Raw genomic sequence first — 8,937 nt, 5'->3', positions numbered from 1 at the left:
ACTTCACGCATCTTCACCTATTCCTTCTATCCCTCAATACATTCTCCTTCTAATCAATGGCTCAACTTACTCAGAATTCCTTCTTCACCACCTATTGTAACAATCAGTTTTCACCAGAGAAACAGATCGATAGGATATGGGAGATATATAAGAGATATAGATATAGGACTAGGCACATGATTATAAAGGCTAAGTCCCATAAAAGTCCAGTTCAGTTCTGTCGCTCAGTCATGGCCTACTCTTTCCAACCCCAAAGACTGCAGCATGGCCTCCCTGTCCATCACCAACTCCTGGAGTTTACTCAAACTCATGTCCATTGAGTCGGTGATGCCATCCAACCATCTCATTCTCTGTCGACCCCTTCTCCTCCTACCTTCAATCTATCCCACCATCAGGGTCTTTCCCGAAGAGTCAGTCTTCATGTCAGTTGGCCAAAGTATTGGTGTTTCAGCTTCAGCATCAGTCCTTCCAATGAACATTCGGGACTGATTTCCTTCAGGTTGGACTGGTTGGATCTCCTTGCAGTCCAAGGGACTCTCAAGAGTCTTCTCCAACACCACAGTCCAAAAGCATCAATTCTTCGGTGCTCAGCTTTCTTTGTTTTTTTTTTTTTTTAATTTTTATTGGAGGCTAATTATTTTACAATATTATATTGGTTGGTTTTGCCATACATTGACATGAATCCGTCCCGGATGTACATGAGTTCCCCCTCCCAAACCCCCCTCCCACCTCCCTCTTCCCCTAATCCTCCCTCTGGGTCATCCCAGCATACCATCCCCGAGCATCCGTAACATGAATCGACCCTGAACTGGCAATTCATTTCACATATGATAATATACATGTTTCAATGCCATTCTCCCAAACCATCCCACCCTCACCCTCTCCCATAGAGTCCCAAAGACTGTTTTATACATCAGTGTCTCTTTTGCTGTCTCGTATACAGGGTTATCAAACCCAAAGAAAGGCAATGCCAAAGAATGCTCAAACTACCACACAGTTGCACTCATCTCACACGCTAGTAAAGTCATGCTCAAAATTCTCTAAGCCAGGCTTCAACAATATGTGAACTGTGAACTCCCAGATGTTCAAGCAGATTTTAGAAAAGGCAGAGGCACCAGAGATCAAATAGCCAACATCCGCTGGATCATGGAGAAAGCAAGAGAGTTCCAGGAAAACATCTATTTCTGCTTCATTGACTATGCCATAACCTTTGACTGTGTGGATCACAATAAACTGTGGAAAATTCTGAAAAAGATGGGAATACCAGACCACCTGACCTGCCTCTTGAGAAACCTGTATGCAGGTCAGGAAGCAATAGTCAGAACTGTACATGGAACAATAGACTGGTTCCAAATAGGAAAAGGAGTACGTCAAGGCTGTATATTGTCACCTTGTTTATTGAACTTATATGCAGAGTACATCATGAGGAACGCTGGGCTGAAAGAAGCACAAGCTGGAATCAAGATTGCTGGGAGAAATATCAATAACCTCAGATATGCAGATGACACCACCCTTATGGCAGAAAGTGAAGAGGAACTCAAAAGCCTCTTGATGAAATTGAAAGAGAAGAGTGAAAAAGTTGGCTTGAAGCTCAACATTCAGAAAACAAGGATCATGGCATCTGGTCCCATCACTTCATGGGACATAGATGGAAAAACAGTGGAAAGAGTGTCAGACTTTATTTTTTTGGGCTCCAAAATCACTGCAGATGCTGATTGCAGCCATGAAATTAAAAGATGCTTACTCCTTGGAAGGAAAGTTATGACCAACCTAGACAGCATATTAAAAAGCAGAGACATTACTTTGCCAGCAAAGGTCCATCTAGTCAAGGCTATGGTTTTTCCAGTAGTCACATATGGATGTGTGGACTATAAAGAAAGCTGAGCGCCAAAGAATTGATGCTTTTGAACTGTGGTGCTGGAGAAGACTCTTGAGAGTCCCTTGGACTGCAAGGAGATCCAACCAGTCCATTCTAAAGGAGATCAGTCCTGGGTGTTCATTGGAAGGACTGATGCTAAAGCTGAAACTGCAATACTTTGGCCACCTCATGCGACGAGTTGACTCACTGGAAAAGACTCTGATGCTGGGAAAGGTTGGGGGCAGGAGGAGTAGGGGACGACAGAGAATGAGATGGCTGGACGGCATCACTGACTCTGTGGACATGAGTTTGAGTGAACTCCGGGAGTTGGTGATGGACAGGGAGGCCTGGCGTGCTGTGATTCATGGCGTCACAAAGAGTCGGACACGACTGAGCGACTGAACTGAACTGAACTGATACACGGTTATCATTTGCATCTTTCTAAATTCCATATATATGCGTTAGTATATTGTATTGGTGTTTTTCTTTCTGGCTTACTTCACTCTGTATAATAGACTCTAGTTTCATCCACCTCATTAGAACTGGTTCAAATGTATTCTTTTTAAAGGCTGAGTAATATTCCATTGGGTATATGTACCAAAACTTTCTTATCCATTCGTCTGCAGATGGACATCTAGGTTGCTTCCATGTCCTGGCTATTATAAACAATGCTGCAATGAACATTGGAGTACATGTGTCTCTTTCAATTCTGGTTTCCTCGGTGTGTATGCCCAGGAGTGCGATTGCTGGATCATATGGCAGTTCTATTTCCAGTTTTTGAGGAATCTCCACACTGTTCTCCATAGTGGCTGTACTAGTTTGCATTCCCACCAACAGTGTAAGAGGGTTCCCTTTTCTCCACACCCTCTCCAGCATTTATTGCATGTAGACTTTTGGATAGCAGCCATTCTGATTGGTGTGAAATGGTATCTCATTGTGGTTTTGATTTGCATTTCTCTGATTATGAGGGATGTGGAGCATTTTTTCATGTGTCTGTTAGCCATCTTTATGCCTTCTTTGGAGAAATGTCTGTTTAGTTCTTTGGCCCATTTTTTGATTGGGTCATTTATTTTTCTGGAATTGAGCTGCAGGAGCTGCTTGTATATTCTGGAGATTAATCCTTTATCAGTTGCTTCATTTGCTATTATTTTCTCCCATTCTGAAGGCTGTCTTTTCACCTTGCTTATAGTTTCCTTTGCTGTGCAAAAGCTTTTAATTTTAATTAGGTCCCATTTGTTTATTTCTGCTTTTATTTCCAATATTCTGGGAGGTGCGTCTTGGAGGATCCTGCTGTGATTTATGTCAGAGAGTGTTTTGCCTACGTTCTCCTCTAGGAGTTTTATAGTTTCTGGTCTTACATTTAGCTCTCAAATCCATTTTGAGTTTATTTTGGTGTATGGTGTTAGGAAGTGTTCTAGTTTCATTCTTTTACAAGTGGCTGACCAGTTTTCCCAGCACCATTTGTAAAAGAGACTGTCTTTTCTCCATTTTATATTCTTGCCTCCTTTGTCAAAGATAAGGTGTCCATACGTGTGTGGATTTATCTCTGGGCTTTCTATTTTGTTCCATTGATCTATATTTCTGTCTTTATGCCAGTACCATACTGTCTTGATGACTATGGCTTTGTAGTAGAGCCTGAAGTCTGGCAGGTTAATTCCTCCAGTTCCATTTTTCTTCTTCAAGATTGCTTTGGCTATTCGAGGTTTTTTTGTATTTCCATACAAATTGTGAGATTATTTGTTCTAGTTCTGTGAAAAACACTGTTGGTAGCTTGATAGGGATTGCATTGAATGTATAAATTACTTTGGGTATTATACTCATTTTTACAATATTTATTCTTCCAATCCACGAACACGGTATATTTCTCCATCTATTAGTGTCCTCTTTGATTACTTTCACTAGTGTTTTATAGTTTTCTATGTACAAGTCTTTTGTTTCCTTAGATAGATATATTCCTAAGTATTTAATTCTTTTCATTGCAACAGTGAACGGAATAGTTTCCTTAATTTCTCTTTCTATTTTCTCATTATTAGTGTATAGGAATGCAAGGGATTTCTGTGTGTTGATTTTATATCCTGCAACTTTACTCTATTCATTGATTAGCTCTAGTAGTTTTCTGGTAGAGTCTTTAGGGTTTTCTGTGTAGAGGATCATGTCATCAGCGAACAGTGAAAGTTTTACTTCTTCTTTTCCAATTTGGATTCCTTTTATGTCTTTTCTGCTCTGATTGCTGTAGCCAAAACTTCCAGAACTATGTTGTATAGTAGTGGTGAGAGTGGGCACCCTTGTCTTGTTCCTGACTTCAGGGGGAATTCTTTCAGTTTTTCACCGGTGAGGATAATGTTTGCTGTGGGTTTGTCATATATAGCTTTTATTATGTTGAGATATGTCCCTTCTATTCCCACTTTCTGGAGAGTTTTTATCATAAATGGATGTTGAATTTTGTCGAAGGCTTTCTCTGCATCTATTGAGATAATCATATTATTTTTATTTTTCAGTTTGTTAATGTGGTGTATTACATTGATTGATTTGTGGATATTGAAGAATCCTTGCATTCCTGGGATAAAGCCCACTTGGTCATGATTTATGATCTTCTTAATGTGTTGTTGGATTCTGATTGCTAGAATTTTGTTCAGGATTTCTGCATCTATGTTCATCAGTGATATTGGCCTGTAGTTTTCTTTTTGTGTGAGATCTTTACCAGGTTTTGGGATTAGGGTGATGGTGGCCTCATAGAATGAGTTTGGAAGTTTCCCTTCCCCAGCAATTTTCTGGAAGAGTTTGAGTAGAATAGGTGTTAGCTCTTCTCTAAATTTTTGGTAGAATTCAGCTGTGAAGCCGTTTGGACCTGGGCTTTTGTTTGCTGGAAGATTTCTGATTACAGCTTCTAGTTCCGTGCTTGTGATGGGTCTGTTCAGATTTTCTATTTCTTCCTGGTTCAGTTTTGGCAAGGTGTACTTTTCTAGGAATTTGTCCATTTCTTCCAGGTTATTCATTTTATTGCCATATAATTGCTGATAGTATTCTCTAATAATCCTTTGTATTTCTGTGTTGTTGATTGTGATCTCTCCATTTTCATTTCTAATTTTATTGATTTGGTTCTTCTCCCTTTGTTTCTTGATAAGTCTGGCTAGTGGTTTGTCAATTTTATTTACCTTCTCAAAGAACCAGCTTTTGGCTTTGTTGATTTTTGCTATCGTCTCTTTCATTTCTTTTGTATTTATCTCTGCCCTAATTTTCACGATTTCTTTCCTTCTACTAACCCTGGGGTTCTTCATTTCTTCCTTTTCTAGTTTCTTTAGATGTAGGGTTAGGTTATTTAGTTGACTTTTTTCTTGTTTCTTGAGGTGTGCCTCTATTGCTATGAACTTCCCCCTTAGCACTGCTTTTACAGTGTCCCAGAGGTTTTGGGTTGTTGTGTTTTCATTTTCATAAATTTCTATGCATATTTTGATTTATCTTTTGATTTCTTCTATGATTTGTTCATTATTTAGCAGCGTGTTGTTCAGCCTCCATATGTTGGTATTTTTAATGGTTTTTCTCCCATAATTGTGATCTAATCTTACTGCATTGTGGTCAGAAAAGATGCTTGGAATGATTTCAATTTTTTTGAATTTACCAATCTAGATTTATGGCCCAGGATGTGATCTATCCTGGAAAAGGTTCCGTGTGCGCTTGAGAAAAAGGTGAAATTCATTGTTTTGGGGTGAAATGTCCTATAGATATCTATTAGGTCTAACTGGTCTATTGTATCATTTAAAGTTTGTGTTTCCTTGTTAATTTTCTGTTTAGTTGATCTATCCATAGATGTAAGTGGGGTATTAAAATCTCCCATTACTATTGCATTGTTGTTAATTTCCCCTTTCATACTTGTTAGTAATTGTCTTACATATTGCGGTGCTTCTATGTTGGGCGCATAAATATTTATAATTGTTATATCTTCTTCTTGGATTGATCCTTTGATCATTATGTAGTTTCCTTCTTTGTCTCTTTTCACAGCCTTCGTTTTAAAGTTTATTTTATCTGATATGAGTATTGTTACTGGGTGTTCACTGGAAGGACTGATGCTAAAGCTCAAACTTTGGCCACCTCATGCGACGAGTTGACTCACTGGAAAAGACTCTGATGCTAGGAAAGGTTGGGGGCGGGAGGAGAAGGGGATGACAGAGAATAAGATGGCTGGATGGCATCACCGACTCGATGGACATGAGTTTGAGTGAACTCCGGGAGTTGGCGATGGACAGGGAGGCCTGGCGTGCTGTGATTCATGGGGTCGCAGAGAGTCGGACATGACTGAGCGACTGAACTGACTGACTAACTGACCCCTGCTTTCTTTTGGTCTTTATTTGCATGGAATATCTTTTTCCAGCCCTTCACTTTCAGTCTGTATGTGTCCCTCATTTTGAGGTGGGTCTCTTGTAGACAACATATATGGGGTTCTTGTTTTTGTAACCATTCAGCCAGCCTTTGTCTTTTGGTTAGGGCATTCAACCCATTTACGTTTAAGGTAATTATTGATAAGTATGATCCCATTGCCATTTTCTTTATTTCTTTGGGTTTGAGTTTATACACCCTTTCTGTGTTTCCTGTCTAGAGAAGATCCTTTAGCATTTGTTGAAGAGCTGGTTTGGTGATGCTGAATTCCCTCAGCTTTTTCTTGTCTGTAAAGCTTTTGATTTCTCCTTCATATTTGAATGAGATCCTTCCTGGGTACAGTAATCTGGGCTGTAGGTTATTTTCTTTCATCACTTTAAGTATGTCTTGCCATTCCCTCCTGGCCTGAAGAGTTTCTGTTGAAAGATCAGCTGTTATCCTTATGGGAATCCCCTTGTGTGTTATTTGCTGCTTTTCCCTTGCTGCTTTTAATATTTGTTCTTTGTGTTTGATCTTTGTTAATTTGATTAATATGTGTCTTGGAGTATTTCGCCTTGGGTTTATCCTGTTGGGGACTCTCTGGTTTTCTTGGACTTGGGTGATTATTTCTTTCCCCATTTTAGGGAAGTTTTCAACTATTATCTCCTCAAGTATTCTCTCATGGTCTTTCTCTTTGTCTTCTTCTTCTGGGATTCCTATGATTCAAATGTTGGAGCGTTTAACATTGTCCCAGAGGTCTCTAATATTGTCCTCATTTCTTTTAATTCATTTTTCTGTTTTCCTCTCTGTTTCATTTATTTCTACAATTCTATCTTCTAGCTCGTTTATCCTGTCTTCTGCCTCTGTTATTCTACTGTTTGTTCCCTCCAGAGTGTTTCTGATCTCATCTATTGCATTATTCATTGTATATTGACTCTTTTTTATTTCCTCTATGTCCTTATTAAACCTTTCTTCCATCTTCTCAATCCTTTTCTCCAGGTTATTTATCTGTAACTCCATTTTGCTTTCAAGATTTTGAATCATTTTCACCATCAAAATTCGAAATTCTTTATCAGATAGATTCCCTATATCTTCCTCTTTTGTTTGTGTTGGTGGGCATTTATCTTGTTCCTTTACTTGCTGGGTATTTCTCTGCCTCTTCATCTTGCTTATATTGCTTTGCTTGGGGTGGCCTTTCCCTCTTCTGGCCGTTTGTGGAGTTCTCTTTATTATGTAGTTTCCTCGCTGTGTGTGGGGTTGGACAGGTGACTTGTCAAGGTTCCCTGGTTAGGGAAGCTTGTGTTGGTGTTCTGGTGGGTGGAGCTGGATTCCTTCTCTCTGGAGTGCAATGAAGTGTCCAGTAATGAGTTATGAGATGTCAGTGGCTTTGGAGTGACTTTGGGCAGCCTGTGTATTGAAACTCAGGGCTAGTTTCCTGTGTTGCTGGAGAATTTGCATGGTATGTCTTGCTCTGGAACTTGCTGACCCTTGGGTGGTGCTTGGTTTTAGTTTAGGTATGGAGGCGTTTGATGAGCTCCTATCGATTAATGTTCCCTGGATTCAGGAGTTCTCTGGTGTTCTCAGGATTCGGGCTTAAGCCTCTTGCCTCTGGTTTTTGGTCTTATTCTTGGAGTAGTCTCTAGACTTCTCTGTCATTTCCAAGGTGGTTCCCTCTGTTTTTGCTTCTGTTTGCTGGTCTCTTCAGTGTCTAATTTCTGCCCTGATACTAGGGGGCAGGTGGACACTTTTTAAGGCTCAGTTGTTCAGTCCTGTTCTGGGAAGGGAGGAACGCTGCAGACAAATATCTCTGGCATCTGTGGGGAGTGCTCGCAGCGTCTCGGCCACACTGGGTTTGCCCCCACTCACAGCGTGTGTGCTGTCCCAGTCTACACTGCACAGGCTCTAGGTTGCTCTGCCGGGAACTGTCCGAGGACGGCGCTGGGTTGTATGCACTTCCCAGGTCTGAGCGTCTCAAGTTCAGTTTCTTGGGTACTCCACAAAGGCACAGACTTGGTTGGGCCTGCGTTTTGTGCCTTCCCGGGTCCGAGCAGCTCAGGTGACCAGGTGTTTGGCAAGCATGGTCGCTGTGACTTATCGCCTCCCCAGTCCCTGCCACACGGTTTTCTGGGTGTACAACCAGCGCACCTTCTCAGGTGGATATCGACCGGCCAGAGCCCAAGAAGTCTTGATTAGCAACAAGCCTGCCTGCAGTTTGTATCGGATGCCTTTCTGGGGCCCCGGTTGCCCCCTCCAGCTCGGGCTTCCCTCCCTGCCTGTCTCGGGGGGGGGGGGGGGATGGGGGATGGGCCGACTGCAGCCGGCTAGCTCTGTTCAGTCCTTTGTTCTGTGAGTGGGGCTGGCAGAGTGTTAGGTTAGAGCTTTCCACCTTTTCTTGGGGAAGCTATCCCAGTCTGCTTTGCTATCCCCTGTTAGATCTCTCAGATTGTTCTCACGACATAAGCCCAGTCCTCTCTCTAAGCAGTTCAGCTGGCTCCTCCCTGCCCAGTCCCCGCTTGCTAATGGTGTATACAGGCATCTGTGCTGCTTCTCTGCTGGGAGTTACCGTTTGGCGGGTAATCTGTGGGTTTTATTTCTTTCTTTTTTCCTCCCAGTTATGTGGCCCTCTGAGGTTCCAAGGCTCACCACAGACTAGCCAGTGAGAGTGTTTCCTGGTGTTTGGAAACTTCTCTCTTTTTAAAGCCTCCCTTCCCAGGACGGAGCTCCAT

Source organism: Moschus berezovskii, chromosome 5 (genome assembly GCF_049115385.1).
Source record: "Moschus berezovskii isolate FMDL1 chromosome 5, NW_MosBer_1.0, whole genome shotgun sequence".
Lineage (NCBI taxonomy): Eukaryota > Metazoa > Chordata > Mammalia > Artiodactyla > Moschidae > Moschus > Moschus berezovskii.
The sequence above is the reverse complement of the archived record's forward strand: the minus strand, read 5'-3'. Positions refer to the sequence as shown.